The 17,655-nt window shown below is 33.9% G+C and overlaps 1 protein-coding gene across 3 annotated transcripts in view; it reads left to right on the top strand.

Moving 5' to 3' along the window:
- The window catches only part of CDH18 (cadherin 18), a 1,139,369-nt gene that overhangs the window by 39,296 nt on the left and 1,082,418 nt on the right, over positions 1 to 17,655 (top strand). The window contains exon 2 of one of the 3 annotated variants that reach the window (XM_058307283.2): positions 637 to 758. The exons of the other annotated variants lie outside the window; for them this stretch is intronic. The gene's annotated coding sequence lies outside the window, so the exon portion shown is untranslated. The remainder of the gene's footprint in view (positions 1 to 636; positions 759 to 17,655) is intronic. 3 annotated transcript variants of the gene reach the window in all.

Here is a 17,655-nt window from a genome sequence, read left to right as displayed (position 1 = left end):
AAATGTCAATTCAGCTGATGGCAAAGAATAAAACGACATTTGCAACAGGAATGCATGAGCAAACCTGCTTTCAGCACACATTTTTCTAACATTAGTAAAAATTATAGTTTTCAACAACATTCCACTTAGAAAGTGATTGAAACGAGATTGTGTGGACAGTGACTCCCATCTTGCCCAGAAATGCAGCACATAAAGTAACTGCAAAGTAACGAACTGCAGTGTATTAAAATGAGGCATTTTGAGAATTTGCTTTTAAAGTCCTACAACTTCAGCTTATGGCTTCATGTCTAGCAAGGCAAATTGCTACTTCAAAGATGGTAAAATGCAAGAACTTTGATTCATTGGTTGCATATTAATCACTATTGAGTTAAAAGTCATACTCAACAGAATTAATGATATGGCTTATGAAAGATTTTACTTTTATTCTTCAACATGTTTTATAGAATATTTACAAGTGTGTGCACATAAATTAGAAATATGTTTCTTTTAAATCATGAATCTTGTCTATAATGAAAAATATTTCATGAAATGTTTTAGATTACACTGAAAACATCTGTTGAATGTTGTTTTTTTAAGATAATTTATTGGTCTGGAAAGGTTCTGGAAATGAAGAATAAAATGTTCTCTTGCCTTCAGGGAAGGATGTAACATGCCAGATTCATTTTATCCTGCCTCACATTAATACATTGTTCAACTTTCAAATGAAGAGAAACTGTACCTGCTTCCCTTTGGATAATCCTTATTTTGTCCTCACTACAGTAAGTATGTTAGTGCAGTGTTGCCTGAGAAATACATTCAGCAAACAGTGAATAATACTTAAAGATAATGTACATGAGCCATAATGTAACCCATCATTCAAATTTATTCTTATCTCTAGCATTTAAACTGTATCAACCTATATTTACTTATTTTATCTTTATAGGCATGCTAAAAAGAACAAAAAAATTTCTTAACTTGTCAAATGACTTACAGCCTAAATGTTAATTGTGGTTAAATGGCTTACAACTTAACCGATCAAAGGTGTCAAGTCCATAGTATGTAGGTATTTATTAAAATAAAGAGATTTCTTTCCAGGTGTTATTCATTAGTTTCACTGTAACAAATTGGAATTTTATTAATAACAAAGTGTGTGTCTGTTTTTGTGTCTTTTAACTTAAAATAGGTACTATCCTCACTTTCCAACTGAAGCATCTAATTCCAGAAATTGTCCCTCTATCCTGCAACAATTTCTCCGCTCTGCTCAATCATTCTAATCAACATACAAATATACTTGCTTGAGCCCATTTCTCCCTTCAATTACTGCCCCATTTCAGTTTTTCTTCCAAATTTTTTTTCAAAAAGTGTGTATTTTTTCTGTCCTACACTTTCCTCTCTAATCCTTCTGTAACCCACTCAAATAAAGCCATCAGTTCATTTAAACTACTCAAGTTCACCAATAATTGTCATTATCCTAAATTCAATGGTTAATGGACAGTACTAATCTTATTTTACTTAACAGCAAGGGATGATCAATCATTCTTTGAATCATTCTTTCTCCCTGAAAAACTTTTTTTTCAGTGCCTTTTAGGACACAAAATTTTGTTGTTGTTTTTAAAAATTCCATACCTACTATTATTATTTGTTATTATTATTCCCTCCCCCCTTGTGGCTTGCTTTCTGTCTGCTCTGTGTCCATTTGCTATGCATTCTTCTGTGCATCTGTATTTTATTTTTATTTATATCCCCCCTTGCAGTTTACTTGTTTTTTTTGCTTTCTGTGTCCATTCGCTACGAGCACTTCTGTATTTTTACTTGCGTCACCTTGCTGACTCAGCTCACCACCGCGGCTTGCAGGCCAGCAGCTCTCTGCAGTGTGCAGGTGAGCCTGCCTTCACAAGGAGGTCCTGGGACGTGAACCCAGGGCCTCCCATACAGTAGACAGGAGCCAACTGATTAAGCCACAGCCATTTCCCCATACATATTACATTTTATTTAAATTTTTCATGCAAACATTTCTCCTTCTCCCAACCCTTCTCCACCAGCAACCATTAATCTGCTTTCTATGCCTGCAAATTTGCTATTTCTTTCCTTCACTTGTGACAGTTTTGTCTTTATGTACCTTGCTTACTTCACTGGGAAGAATGTGTTCAGTTTCTTCTATGTTATAGAATGTTTCATAATATATTTGTTATGATATTAGATAGTATTCCATCATGTATATGTACCACAGTATGTTTATCCATTCATTTGCTCATGGACACTTGGGATGTTTCCAGCTTTTGGCACCTGTAAATAATGCTCCTGTAAACACTGTGGTTCAAATATCGATTTGACTCTGTTTTCACTCTCTTTGGGTATATACCTAGAAGTGGAATTCCTGGCTTATATGGTAATTCTTTATTTGACTTCTTAGGAACTACTATATTGTTCCCAACAATTGTTATTATCCTAATTTTTAAAAAATGAATAGCCACGCTAGTGGTGTGAAGTGGTATTTTACTGAGGTTTTAATTTCCATGTCCCTAATGGCTAATGATGTTGTTGAGCATCTTTTCATGTGTTTTTTGGTCATTTGTATATCTTCTTTGGAAAAATGTCTGTTCAAGTCCTTGGCCAATTCTTTAATTGTGTTGTTTGTCTTTTTGTTGTTGCAATGTAATGGATCTTTTTTATATTCTGAATATTGAGCCCTTATCTGATTTATGGTTTTAAACTATATTCTACAATTGTGTAGTTGGCTTTTCACTTCCTTGATAACTTTTGTGCATCGAAGGAAATTTTTAATTTTGATGAAAGCAAATTTAACTAATGTTTACTTTGTTGCTTGTGCTTTGGGTTTTATATCTAAGATTTAATTGCCAAATCCCAAGTTATGAAGATTTGCCCTCTTTATCACCTAAGATCTTTAGAATTTTAGCTCTTATATTAATTTTTTGATCCATTTTGAGTTTGTTTTTATAAATGGTGTGAGGGAGGCATCTAATTTCATTTTCTGCATGCTAATATCTGTTTTTTTCCAGCACAATTTGTTGAGAATATTCTTTACCCACTGCATGCACTTAGCACTCATCAAAAATCAGGTGGCTATCCATATGTGGGTCTCTTTCTGGATGTTCTAGGTCATTCTGCTGGCTTTTGCTTCATCTCATTTATTTTATTTTTATTTTTATTTTTATTTTTATTTTTATTTTTTATTTTTCCTAATCAAGTCATAAATATTTCCATACCTGGAATTTCTTTCATGATTCTTTGTAGTTGAGCTCCTTTTCCCAACCCAGGCTCAGTCAATTACTGATCTTTTCCCATCTTTTAGGAGAGTGTCACATGGTTCATTTCATTCATTTCACATATTCCTTCTCTAGGGCCTATACTTGTCCTTACAGCTTTATTCTTATTAATTAGATATCCACTCTCCAGGTAGACATAGCCCCTCATCTGGGCACAGGACTTGGTGAGAGAAACTTGGACTGGATTAACCCAATTGGGATTATTTAGACTTCATTCCTAGAACTATTTGAAAATATACCTAATTCACCTTTTCTCATAATCAAAGACTCCAAAATATGCCTTACAGATCCCTACATTTTTATTAAATTCCTGCTCTTTATGATATTTTCTGCTAAGCATGATTCTAGATTGTTCATATTTTGATGAATACCATAGAGCAAGAATAATTAATCACATTTAAACTTTGAAAATAAACAATTCACTGACACTTTTGAGATAAACAAAGTTGTAAATTCCACTTACTGTTTCTACAGTGTTAAGAAGTCCTTATGGGAAACTGAAAAGAAAGCAGCAACATAACACTTCAATAGATATAAATTAAGTATCCATATAAGCCATAGTATTATACATTCCAAATCAGTTCCTGGTTTAGTAACATTCTAATGAGAAACACACGAAAAATTAAAGATGAAAAAAGAAAACACAACCTATGTTCTTTTCTTAATATTAAGTCTCTTACCCTATTCTTCTTTTCCACTATCCCAATACTATCTTAGCCCAGGCACTCCCTACAAACCTCTGGTAAGTCATCACTTTTTATTTACCCATGAATAATTTAAAACAAGAACTAAGGTTACCTTTATTAAAATAATTTTACTTTGTAACTCTGTTCTGCCCTGTTTATGATTTGGTTTACATTTCCTCAGAACCTTGTATATTGTTTGCACTAAATAATGCCACTGTATTTTCCATTTGGTTCATAGCTTCATTTTATTTGTTCCTTATAAAATTGTAAAATTCTTTTCTGAACTTACTTTTTCAACACTCCATCTTCTCTCCAAGCCTGCTGTACTTGTAGAAGGTCGTAAAAGAAATGAATTAATGTGTTAATGAAAAGTTGCCAACAGTGAATTTATTCACAGCTTTTCCATTAATGTTCTACAAAATGACAAAATTCCAAATTATAATTGAGCCACCATTATGAGTATTTGAAACCTCTTAAGATTTTTGTTCACCATTAAATATGTAATTTTATGGTGATATTAATGATATCCCATATGTTGCAAATTTTGAAAATAATAACTTTGAGTTATGTTGAGCTTATTACATTAAAGGCCTAATGACAAGTTAACTAAAATGAACATGCTAGATTTCAAAGTCACTCAGTGACTATCAATCCAAATCTTAATAAGTTTAATTATGTTAATACCAATCAAGCAGCTTAGCTTCATCTTTTTCCTGGCTCTGCTGATGATAGCATTATAAATGTTTGTACATGAGAAAGTGAGAATCCTGCCAACTCCATTCATCAAAGGAAAACATTGAATTAGTGTTGGTTCCTAAGACAAAATTTCCATCTATTGGAAAACTGATAACTTTAGAGATAAATAAGTCAGATAGTTGGTTGTCATTCTCTAAGGAAGATGTGAGGGAAAAAATAGTTCAAAGTTAGATATTTGTTTAATACACTGTTAACCGGCATTTCTTAGATGTTTTGGATTAAGTAAATAACATGTATATAACAGGTTGAGCTCATTTAATTCAAGAATTTGCCAGATGCGAGTCCTTGAAACTAGTCAATAGAATGACACTTGTCAGAACAACCAATCATGGATATGTAGAGAGGATTTAAATTGTGTATTTTCAGTGGGACAGAGGAATGGAAATGGAATCTTGAGAAACAAAGCCCTTAGTGGACAGATGATCAAGGGAATTTGAGTGTTTGGTTGTCACAAGTTTAATATGCTATTTGAACGTTTGTTCTCAGTATACTATAGAGGAACAATTGGTCATGACTGGTTTTCTTTTCTTTTCTTTTTTTTTTTTCTTTTTTGTTTACTAATGCTTAGTATCTTTCTTCTACTTCTCATTGGGATGGTTTAGACTCTAGGTCATGCTGATACTATCGCATGCCTGGTCCATTGTTTCATTAATTCATTCATTTTTCAACAAATATCTATTCATTTCATCAGGAATCTTCAGCTTCTATTAATATTCATTCATCAAATACTTACTGGATGCATACTTTTGTCATCAGTATGTTTGCCACACAGATTTCCTGTCTTTCCATAGCTCTTGCTTTCCCCTATTTTTTGTTATTTTGTCAATTTTTTTTTTATTCACCTCCCACTATGAATGTTAGTAATACATTGACATGTAGCAACCTACAATAGACTTGTTCAGGAGGAAACATACATGTAGTATGACAAGGAAGGCAATCCAGTTATGGTTGAAATGACCACTGAAAAATCTCACAGTATACAGACTAGTCAGAGATTTTTAGTGAAAAAGATACCTGAAAACACAACCCAAATAAGCAATATCTTTTTTTGTCCACTTGGCATAACATTTCTTGATTTCATTAATTTCATGTTTTATTGAGCAAGGTATCACATTGCTGACTCAGTGTGTCAGAATGACATGGAGAAGGACTGAAAAGGCAGTGCAACCAACTGTGTTGAAAATTAAGTGCACCCACATACACACACACTTTTGCATTTATGATAAGACTCTTAGCTTACAGATAGGCCATTTGCCACCAAAATAACTCTTGTCAACTACCATAAAAAAAAAAATCTAAGTTTCCTTCCCTTTAAGTTCTACATATTGGACACAAGGGCTGAGCTTTTTGATATTTATTTTTTTAGTTTATGATGACTCTTTGATATTGGTATAATAGGAAAGGAGATGAACTAACAACCTGACCCAAGAAACTAAAACTTTCCCTAGGCTGAGTTATTGTAATAAGGTTCTGATACTTTCTTGACATGTGATTCTGGGCATCCCCTTACCTCTTTAAACCTTGATTTCCTTCTACAAGTCTGTCAAGAAATACTTATAGGAAGAAACACATGGATCAAATTGTTTGGCAATAGAGAGGATGCGATATTGTGGTGGTTTGAAGCTGTATGTACCCCAGAAAAACATGTTCTTAGAATGGATGTGAACCCATTATATGTAAGACCCTTTGATGAGGTAACTTTAGTTGAAGTGTGGCCCAGGTCAATCAGGGCGGGTCTTATCCTAACTATTGCTGGAGCCCTTTGTAAGCAGAATGAGATTCAGACACAGAGAAAAGCCACAAGGAGAAGCCAGAATCTGAAATTCAGTGGAACTCAGGAAAGAACAGAAAGGCCTGTGTGACCAACATGCCTTGTATGTGACAGAGGACCTAAAGACCAAGGATCACCAGCAGCCAGCCCTAGAACACCATGGTATTTGTGAAGAAACATCTACTTGATGAAGTCTATATTTGGACTTTTTCCTAAACTCAAAATCATAAATGAACAAATTCCCAGTGTTTAATGTGACCCAGTTTATGTTTTTTTGCCTGAGCAGCCCAAGAAACCAAAAGATAAATGGCGAACTAGCTACAGAATATGGTAGCACTGAGGGATGGATTTCTTTCTTTCATTGGAGAAGTTTTGGACATGTCTTTATAAAGATGAAAAAACAGTAGTGGAGAAAAATTTAACTGTAAAATTCATATAATAACCATTCAACCTATTCTACCCAACTTACAACATTGAGACAAACTTTAACATTTTAGGAAAGTACATCCTGAAGCATAAAGTACTATGAAAATATCATAAATTTTATCATTATTATAATCTTTGAGATTGTCTTTCATACACACACATACCACTGACATAGCTAAATTTCAAGTATTCTCTAATTGGAATCCAGATAGATTCCTTGAATTCCTTTTCATGCTTAAAAATATTTATTAGGAGATAATAACAATTTGCTGCACAAGTTTTAAAAAGAAATAGAGAACATCCAAATTAACTCTCCAAATTCCTCTAAATATCTAAAGGAAAGAAAGTAAGAGCTTTTTTGTTTTGTTCTTGTTTTTGTGAGGTCTCTAATCCATGTTAGGCCAAAAAATTATAATGGGCTATTTTTATGCTTTGTGTATATATTTTGTATTTGTTACCTTTCTTTGTTCAATGTGGACATTTCTGCCTATTCATAAAATTGGAAGCATACATCTATATTTTAATATACTACAAGTTAATATTGATTATTTGTAATTATGTTGTATTTTTTTTAATTTTTACAATTGATCTTTTGTAGAACTTTGACCATTAGTCAAACTCCAATCTAGAATGTTCCCCATGGGAAATTTTAAAAAGCTTACCAAAAATTTTACTAAGATGATTCTAAATTGCATTTCTACCAAAGGTGGAACTCTCCTGAAACCATATTGAAAAAACTAGCTGTCCCTCTTAAAATTTTTTAGAGAATTTTCAGTTCATCCTTTTGTTGTGACTAAAGCCATACTTGTTACCTTAGGCCATATGGGAAATAAAACTGAGAATCTTTTAACCCTCCAACTCTGCACATTTAAGTAAACTATGGAAACTCTAAGTTTTCTCTACTTCATTAGCATTTAAAGATGGGATTTGCTTCTGAACTTATCTTAATGCCAATAAATGTTTTTGTTGCCTGTGGCAATCATTTATTTATTTAACCCTATAAAATATGCATGAATATTTTCATAAAATTATTGTACACAATTCAAGGAAGAAAATGAAGTAGCTGATAGATTCAACTTGCTCTGGGATTTTATGGAAGAGGAGACTATTTATGATTAACTGAAGAAAAAGAGAGAATCAGACTGGGTATGGCTTCTGAGATGAGGATGATAAAAATTAAGTCCTTTTTAGAGCATTTAATAGACTTGTTTACAAGTTATCAGGGAATGTAAAGGGAAAATATAAAATTGAAGGAAAATACAATGTGAGTTTTACTTTCCAATGACTTATCATAACCTGACACATTAATACATGATTACAATGTTAACTTAAAATTGATTAAATTGCAAAAGAAAAGTCACAGATTAATCTCAACACAGATAAAAAAAAATCTAAACAAATTAGGAAAATATTTAACTAATAATGGTTAATTGAATTTATTCTCAGAATGAAAAATTACATTATTAGAAATCATTAAATAAAAGATTAGTGGAAAAATAAATGAAAATGTATTCTTGATATAAAAATTCTTATCCACCTAATAAGAAAAGGGAGTACCTCTACCTAATGATTGCTATTCAAAAAGCAAAATAACAAGTAATAAATAACAAAAAGAGCCTAAATTTTAAAAAGTAAGAAAGAGGAGATTGAATAGTGAAATGACAAATACATCCTTTTTAAATCAAGAATGAGACAAGGAGTTCTGTCACCACTTCTTTTCAATATTAATTGGGAGATTCTTTTCAGAATGGAAGAGTGGAATTAATTATGAGATTTGAAAGGGAAATTTTAAAGCAATGCATTTGCAGCCATTTTGATTCTTTTATGTTTAGTAAGAAATTTTAACCATCTGGTCAGTTATAAAATAAATATAATTCAATCTAACATTCATAATGATAATACCATTTTTAATCATTGCTAAGGGTATATATGTACACATTTCCCCAGTTGTTTGAACAACAGAATGTATTGTCAAACTTTTCCCCCTAATATGATATGTAAAAATGACTTCTTTGTGGAATTTGCAGTAGAATCAGTTTTATTATGCAAAAGTTGCTTCTTTTTCCTATGTTTAAGAACAGTTTGCATTTCTTCTATTGTAATTTGCCTGTATATATATTTGATCATATATATGGGTTGTTGATATTTTCTCTCTGTTTTGAAGCTCTTTATATATAATATTTATAAAATGAAAGTATTTTCTCTTCATTTGTTATTTATCTTTTAACTTTGCTTGTGATATTCTGATGGGCAGACTCACTTTAATGTAATTAACTTGTTCGATCTTTTCTTCTGATTTTAGTTATATCTAAAATATGACCACTCTCACTCCCACCCTTTAAAACTTTAGATTTCTGATTCATTAGAATTTATCATGGTGGCGTGAGGATGGATTCGATTTTTACCTTTATCCATGTGGTCGTCTAATTGTTCCAACACCATTTATTAAAAAGTCAATTTACTCTTATTTATTTGAGATGACAACTTCTTACTACATACTATTAGGTTGGCACAAAAGGAATTTAAGTTTTGGACCATTTGTTTTAAATTATAACTAGGCTCAAATACATCTCTATTAATCAAAATAGGAACCATTACAATCAAAACATTTTTGCCAGTGAGAATTGTTTGCTTATTTGTATAGCATAAAAATCCATGCTTCGGGATTTAACAAACTCTTAGAAAGCATTTTCTGCATCCTGCTGGTTGTGGAAGTGTTTTCCCTGCAAAAAGTTGTCAAGATGCTTGAAAAAGTGGTAGTTGGTTGATGAGAGGTCAGGTGAATATGGCGGATGAGGTAAAACTTCATAGCTCAGTTCCTTCAACTTTTGAAGCGCTGGTTGTGCAACATGCAGTAGGGTGTTTTCTTGGAGAAGAACCAGGTCCTTTCTGTTGACCAGTGTTGGCTGCAGGTGTTGCAGTTTTTGGTGCATCTCACTGGTTTGCTGAGCATACTTCTCAGATATAATGGCTTCACTGGGATTTAGAAAGCTATAATGGATCAGACCAGCAGGAGATCACCAAACAGTGATCATGGCCCTTTTTTGGGGTACAAGTTTGGCTTAGGGAAGTATTTTGGAGCTTCTTCTTGGTCCAACCACTGAGCTGGTTGTTGCCAGTTGTCGTATAAAAGCTGCTTTTTGTCGCACAACACAATCTGAGTGAGAAATGGTTTGTTGTTGTTGCATAGGATAAGAAGACATCAAGAGAAGATGACACTTCGAAATGATGATTTTTTTAAAAAATTTTGGTCAGCTCATGAGGCACCCAGTTACCGAGCTTTTTCAGCTTTCCAAGTTCCTTCAAATACCAAACAACTTTAGAATGGTTGACGTTGAGTTCTTCAGCAACTTCTCGTGTGGTTTAAGAGAATCGGCTTCATTGATTGCTTGCAATTGGTCATTGTCAACTTCTGGTGGCTGGCAACTATGGTCCTCATCTTCAAGGCTCTCTTCTTTGCAAAGCTTCTTGAACCGCCACTGCTCTGTATGTTCCTTAGCAGTTAGCAGTTCCTAGGCCAAAAGCATTGTCGATGTTGCAGGTTGTCTTCGCTGTTTCACGACCCAGTTTGAATTCAAACAAAACTGCTCAAATTTGCTTTTTGTCTAACATCATGTCCACAGTCTTAAATAAATACAAAATAAACAGCAAGTGATAAATCATTAGCAAAATAAACATAAAGTGAGAACTGCACATTAAAATGATGTATAACGCAACATTTATTTAAGAGTATTACGCCAATATCAAACAGTAAATTTCAACAATGCAAAATCACAATTACTTTTGCACCAACCTAGTAAAATTGCATAGATATTTGTGTATATTTCTTTTATATTCTATTTAGTTCCAGCTGATTATCTGTTCTGTTTACACTCACAGCATTCTGTGTTGTAATATCTTCAGTTTCTTGCAATTACTGCCAAATATTTCAAGTTTCCAGTGTATTCCTGCTTGTTTAACCTAATAAAGAAAATTTTAGTCAACCTATATAGCTCCAGAAAATAAAACCTGATGGTATCTTTATTGAAACTGCATAAAATATATTAATCAGCTTAGGGAAAATTGCTGTTGTTATAATTTTGGGTCTTGCTATCTAAGATCATGGTCAGATGCAGCAGTTAATCAAAACAAAACTTTTGTGCAGAGACTAAAATTAGGTTTTGGGAGTCAGATTGTCACTGTGAAGAAATTTCATACAGTCATAAATAAATAACAGTGGAATGTGTCACTTTTTTTTTAGCTAATGTGTCCTTTATTCAGACGTAAGTTGAATGATTAAATAACTAAGATGATTATTTTGCAAACTTGTAAATTGCATTATAGTTTAAAAGTTTTTTTTTTTCAGAATTACCTTCTTTACTTGTCAAAGTCATTTGATTTTATCACCAATGGAATCAAGGCTTTTAGAAAATAACTACTTTTCCTAAGATTACTGATAAGATAAATAGTGGAGTTGGCCCAAACTGACTTTTTTTCTGCCTTCAAAACCCATATTTTGGTGTCTATTTTGATTATACTAATCAGTTCATTTTCTTCTGGCCTGGGAAGTTGAACTAAAGAAATTTCAATGTCTTCCAGCCCTTATAATATTACTTTCAGAGTTTGCAAGGCAAAACCTTCTTTCTTTATGTGGTTAATAAGTATCCATCAATTAAGAGAGTCAACTGTGGTCAATATATTTGGGCATGCTAGGTTAGGTTTCATTACAGCAAGATTTCTTAAAACATGTAGTGCTGATATCATTTAGTATATAAAATTTCCCATTATATATAATGATCATATAAGAATTAGAGAAAGCTCTCATATACTGAAAATATTTGGACTCTTACATGATAGTGTTCTAGGAAAATTTGGAGTTTTACTTCGGTGGACTACACAAGAACATATGATGAAGAATTTTTTAGAATTTTGAGATACCCTCTGTCCTTCAATCTATCCACTATTTCTCTAACCCTGAAGATTTTGAGAGTGAAGGTATTTTTAAAATACTTTCTTCCTTTGATAAATTGAAGGCATTTAAACATTAAATTGTATTGCAAGAGAAAGTTTCACTGGTAAGTAATGAGGCTCCATTTTATTGTCAAATGTACCTAAAATAATTTGTAAATGTCTACGCATTGTGATTCTAGGATTGCCTAGAGGAAGTTGAGACTATTTAGATTGAGTAATAACTGAAAATCATATAATTGGCTAAAACTAAATTTAGTACACTCAAGCATGCCTTTATAAAAAAAAAACTACAGTAAATATTAAACACTAGATGAATAACCTGTCCTTAATTTTACAATGCTGTGATATATTTCTCATTTAGATTTAAAAATGAAAGTAAGTCATTTAAAAATAAAAATACACCTAGGAGACAAAATTCTTCATGCCTGTCTGTCAGGACCAGTCTTTTTGTTCAGCTCCCTTTCCTTGCTATCTTTTTTGACTCTAGTGATATTTAAGCCTTCCACAATTTAAATCCTTTCCTCATTGTAGAGGTATTGTATAGCTCCAAATCCAGATGTTTTCTCAAGAAAATATACATCCAAAACTACATCTAATGTCTCAAGAATTTCAGATCTTCCTACACAGTTACTTCCACTAAATCTCCATCAAGAGGAGATACTTGATGTAATATTAATCCATTCAAATAATACAGATTGAATGCCTATGTGCTAATTAAACTTGCAGCCCCGGAGATATATGTGAATGTCTATTGCTGTGTATCAAACCACCAAATAATTTGGGAACTTGAAACAGCAAATTCATTTATTTGTTCATGATTTTCCAACTTGGTCATGGCCCAGTGGGGACAGCTTATCTCTGCTCATATACCATCAGAAGAATTGACTTAATACTGAGTTGAAAGCTCCACTTTCAAGATGTCTCTCTCACATGGCTGGCTGAGGGGTGAGGGCTCAGCTAGGGCTGTTATAGGGAGCTATATTTTTCTCTATGCAGTATGCTCCATTCAGCTGTGTGGGCTTTCTCCCACCATGATAGAAAGGCTGTGAAAGGAAAAGAAAATATTTTGCAACCTACGTCTGTCAGGGCACCACATCACTTCAATCATACTGTATTGGTTAAAGCAGTTGCAAGCCCAGACCTGTTCAAAGCTGCAGCAGAAGGAAAGATATCCTCACCTCTTGATGGAAGGTGTATCAGAGAATTTGTGATATCTTTAATCCACCACTGCTAACCTATGGAGAAGGTAGAGAGTTGGTAACATTTATAAGAAGATCCAGTTAATTTAAATGGTGGAGATAATCACCAGTAGTTTGCTAATTTCTGTAAAGGAGGAACATTGGGAGATTTAGGAGTATAAAATAAGGTGATCTAAATATTTCTTAGAAGTTTGGAAAGGTGCCTTTAACTAAATATTGCTTAATATGAGAAGTTAAAAATTAGCAGTGCATTAGTTACCCATTGCCATATAATATCACCACAAATTTAGTGTTTTAAGACAACTCACGTTTATTAGCTTGCAGTTTGAATGGGTCGGGAGTCCCGGCATGGCTTAACTAAAGCCTCTTCTCCAGGTTCTCAAGAGGCTGCAGTCAAAATGTCAGCCAGGACAGGGTTCCCATCTAGAAGCTTGACTTGGGTAGGGTCTGCATCCCTGACCATGTGGTTGTTGGAAGCCTTTAGTTTCTCTCAGTTCCAGGACTAAAGGTTTTAGTTTCTTGCTCTCTGCCACTCACAGCCCCTTACCCATAGTTCCCTAACGTGGTCATTTGCTTCCTCAAAGGCAGCGAAGGCATTCAGAGACTCTAGCAAGAAGGGCACTAGAATCTTATGTAAATTAGTTGAATAGTTTCAAACAAATGGTCACCTACATCCTATCACCTTTGCTGTATTTTATAAGTTAGAAGCAATTCTAGGCTCCCACAAAAACTCGGGGTAAGGCCGTTACTTAAGGGCAGGAATCCCAGGATGTGGGTATCATGAGGCCCACCTTGAGATCATTAAATAACACAACAAATGAGATAATTAAATAACTAACACAACAAATAACACAACGATTCCAGCAACTCAACCAGCTCTTAAAACTGATGACTCTATTTTTATTTGAGCCAAACTGACTTAAAATATACTATTTTTTTTTTTTTTTTTTTTTTTTTACTCTTCATTTTCACTTATCCTTATCTGGTCAGTTGTTGTGCCCTGTTGATAATTTCCATAAATCTGTATTTGCGATCCTAAGGACGATAGTGACCAGGCAGAGGCTATATTTAAGTGATGTGACCTGAGTATTAGACTATAAGGAGTAGTTTGAAGTGTTTTTTTCTCAGTGTAGAAAATGATTTTATGCTGCAGATCCAATAAATTACTGCCATTTAGAAATATGGGCTTGATATTGTTAAATAGTCTGAATTTTTAATAAAAGCTAAAATTCTTTAGTTGCATGTGAAATTTTAAAATGTTTTTGAAATTCTTTATAGAAAATGCAATTGCAAGCAGATTTATATCACAGTCCACCAGTTTGATTGCAAATTTAAAGTAGTTCTCAAATCTTCTCCTCCATTATATCTTTATGTTTTATTCATAACATATGTATGTACATGAGTTTTTCTTTAAACAAGTTGTGAATGTATTTAAAGTGGCAGGAACTAAACAAACTGAAAATTATGGTATTTTAATATTGTATGTGAACTTTTGAAATTAGGAAATATTTGTAATTATGGAATTTTTCATAATACCACACTGAAAAACTAATGCACAAAGTGAAAAAAAGTGAAATAGTTTTCTCGGTTTTACCTGATATATACCATCTTATTTTGATACAGACACTCTTCAGAGAGACTGTGGGTCTGATTCCGGAGCCCTGCAAAATGCATATTATAGTAAAGTGAACCACAGAAATATTTTGATTTGCCAGTGTATATAAAAGTTATGTTTACACTATACTGCAGTCTTTTAAGAGTGCAATAATAGTAGTCTGTCTTAAAAACATTGGGTAAAACTTAATGAAAAAATACTTTATTGTTAAAAAGTGTTAACCATCATCTGAGCCTTCAATGAGTTATAATATTTTTGCTAGTGAAGAGTCTTGACTCAGTGTTGATGGCTACTGACTGATCAAGGTGGTGATTGCTGAAATTTGGGGTTTCTGTAACAATTTCCTAAAATAAGACAATAATGAAGTTTGTCGAATATATTGACTTCCTTTCATGAAAGATTTCTCTGTAGCATGCAATGTTGTTTGATAGCATTTTACCAACAGTAGAACTTTCCAAAGTGATGTCAAACCCTGCTGCTGCTTTATCAAATAAGTTTAGTAATATTCTAAATCCTTTGTTGTCATTTCACCAATGTTCACAGCATCTTCACCAGAACCAGATTCCATTTCTAGATACCATTTTCATTGGATATTCATAAAAAGCAATCCTTTATCCATTAAGTTTGATCATGAGATTGCAGGAATTCAGTCACATCTTCAGGCTCCACTTCTAATTCTAGTTCTCTAGCTATTTCCACCTCATCTGTAGTTGCTTCCTCCACTGAAGTCTTGAGCCCCTCAAATTCATCCAGAATGGTTGGAATTAATTTATTCCAAACTTCTGTTAATGTTGATATTTTGACCTTCTCCTATGAATTACGAGTTTTCTTAGTGGCATATAGAATGGTGAATCATTTCCAGAAGATTTACAGTTTACTTTGGGCAGATCCTTTAGATGCAGCTGTAGTCTTACAAAATATATTTCTTAAATAATAAGACTTAAAAGTCAAAATGACTCCTTGATACTTGACAGCAAAGTGGATTTTGTGTTAGCAGGCATGAAAACAATGTTAATCCCATTGTATACCTTCATCAGAGTTCTTAAGTAACCAGGTGGATTGGCAATGAAAAATAATATTTTGAAAGGATCTTGTTTCTGAGTAGTAGGTCTCTTCAATGGGCTTAAAATATTCAGTAATCCATGTTGTAAACGGAAGTGCTGTCATGTAGGCTTTGTTCCATTTATAGAGCACAAGGAGAGTAGGGTTAGCATAATTCTTAATGGCCAAGGATTTTCAGCATGGTATATGGGCACTGGCTTCATCATAAAGTCAGCAGTTGCATTAGCCCTTAACAAGAGAAAGGAACAGTCTTCTGTCTCTCACTTTACTTTTTTTCAAATCTTTTTAAAAAACATTTTAATGACGCTTTAGATTACATAAATGTTACATCAAAAATATAGGGGATTCCTATATGTTACACTTTCTCCCACTTCCCCACTTTCCACATTACCAGCAACTTTCATTAGTGTGGTACATTGGTTGCAATTGATGAACACATATTGAAGCATTGCTACTAATCATGCACTATAGTTCACATTATAGTTTACACTCTGCCTTGCACAATTTTGTAGGTTTTGACAAACTGTACAATGGCCTTTATCCATCTCAATTTAAATTTAAAAAGTCAGCCAACCATTGACCATCGACTTCTTTCTAGCTATGTAATTCCTAGATGGCATCTTCTTCCAGTAGAAGACAGTTTCATTACATTCATTTAATTTTTAAATAATTTTAAAACAATTTTCCAAAAAAAAATGTTTAAAAGATACTTAGATTACATAAATGTTACACAGAAAATATAGGAATTCCCATATCCCACACTCCCCACACTTCCCCACCCTCCCCACATTTCCCCACCCTCCGACATAAACAACATTCTACATTAGTGTGGCACATTCATTGCAATTGATAAACGCATCCTGGGGCATTGCTGCTGAGAATAGACCATAGTTCCATTGTAGTTTACCCTCTCCCACACAATTCTGCATATTATGGGAAGATGTAAAATGACGTATATCTGTTGTTGCGTGTCATTAGGATGATCCCCAAGTTCCAAAAGAGCCCCCTTATTACACCAGTTTTTCCCTCTTCTTGCCCCCAGAACATTCAGTGGCCACTGCCTCCACATCAATGTTGTAATTTCTTTCATTGCTAGAATCACAATAAGTCTATAGTAGAATACCAGTAAGTCCACTCTAGTCCATTGTTCAGAATCCTGAGGATTCTGGGATGGTGACGACTACTTCACCTCTAATTGAGAGGGGGCTCTGATCCCATACAGTCAGTGGAAGGGACTATCTTGCTTGCAGTTGTAGGCTCTTGTTTCTTTGGTATGGTGGTTGTCAATCCTCACTTCCTTGTTAGTTAACCTGGGTGAGTCCAATGAACTGGAGAGTAGGTGTTGTAACTAGGCTGAGGCCAAGGGCCCAGCTGGCACATGGACAGCCCAAAGATTCCACTCTCTTGGACATAGACCTACAAATTCCAGCACAAAGATAGGTTTATATAGAAGGGAAAGATGAGCCATGTGTAGGGAAGACAGTTATAACTGAGTCCAGCTCTGTTGCTGTCAGTTGCACAAACTCCAAAGTAGAGCCCACTCCTAGAAATGAGCCTCCCTGGCACTAAGGGACTACTACCAAGCACCAAGTAGCAATGCAACTGGAAAAAGACATTGAATAAAAGGGGGAAAAGGTAAAGACAAATGAGTTAATATGGCTAAGAGACTTCAGAGTGAGTCAGGAGGTTATCACAGAGGTAGCTTATGCACATCTCAGCAGGATCTCATAGACTGCCAAAGTAGATACTATCCCAAATAGTGGGATTCCTGAGGGCTCTGGAGACACCAAGGTCCTACGGTTATGGCAGATAGCTCTGGAGTTTGGTGTTTCATTATATTTAAAATATGATCTTTAGTGTAGCTGTCTTCATCAATTATCTTAGCTATATCATCTGGATAACTTGCTACAAGCTTCTACATCAG

The sequence above is a fragment of the Dasypus novemcinctus genome, chromosome 2 (genome assembly GCF_030445035.2).
Source record: "Dasypus novemcinctus isolate mDasNov1 chromosome 2, mDasNov1.1.hap2, whole genome shotgun sequence".
In the NCBI taxonomy this organism is placed as follows: domain Eukaryota; kingdom Metazoa; phylum Chordata; class Mammalia; order Cingulata; family Dasypodidae; genus Dasypus; species Dasypus novemcinctus.
This window is presented reverse-complemented; position numbering and strand designations above follow the sequence as displayed.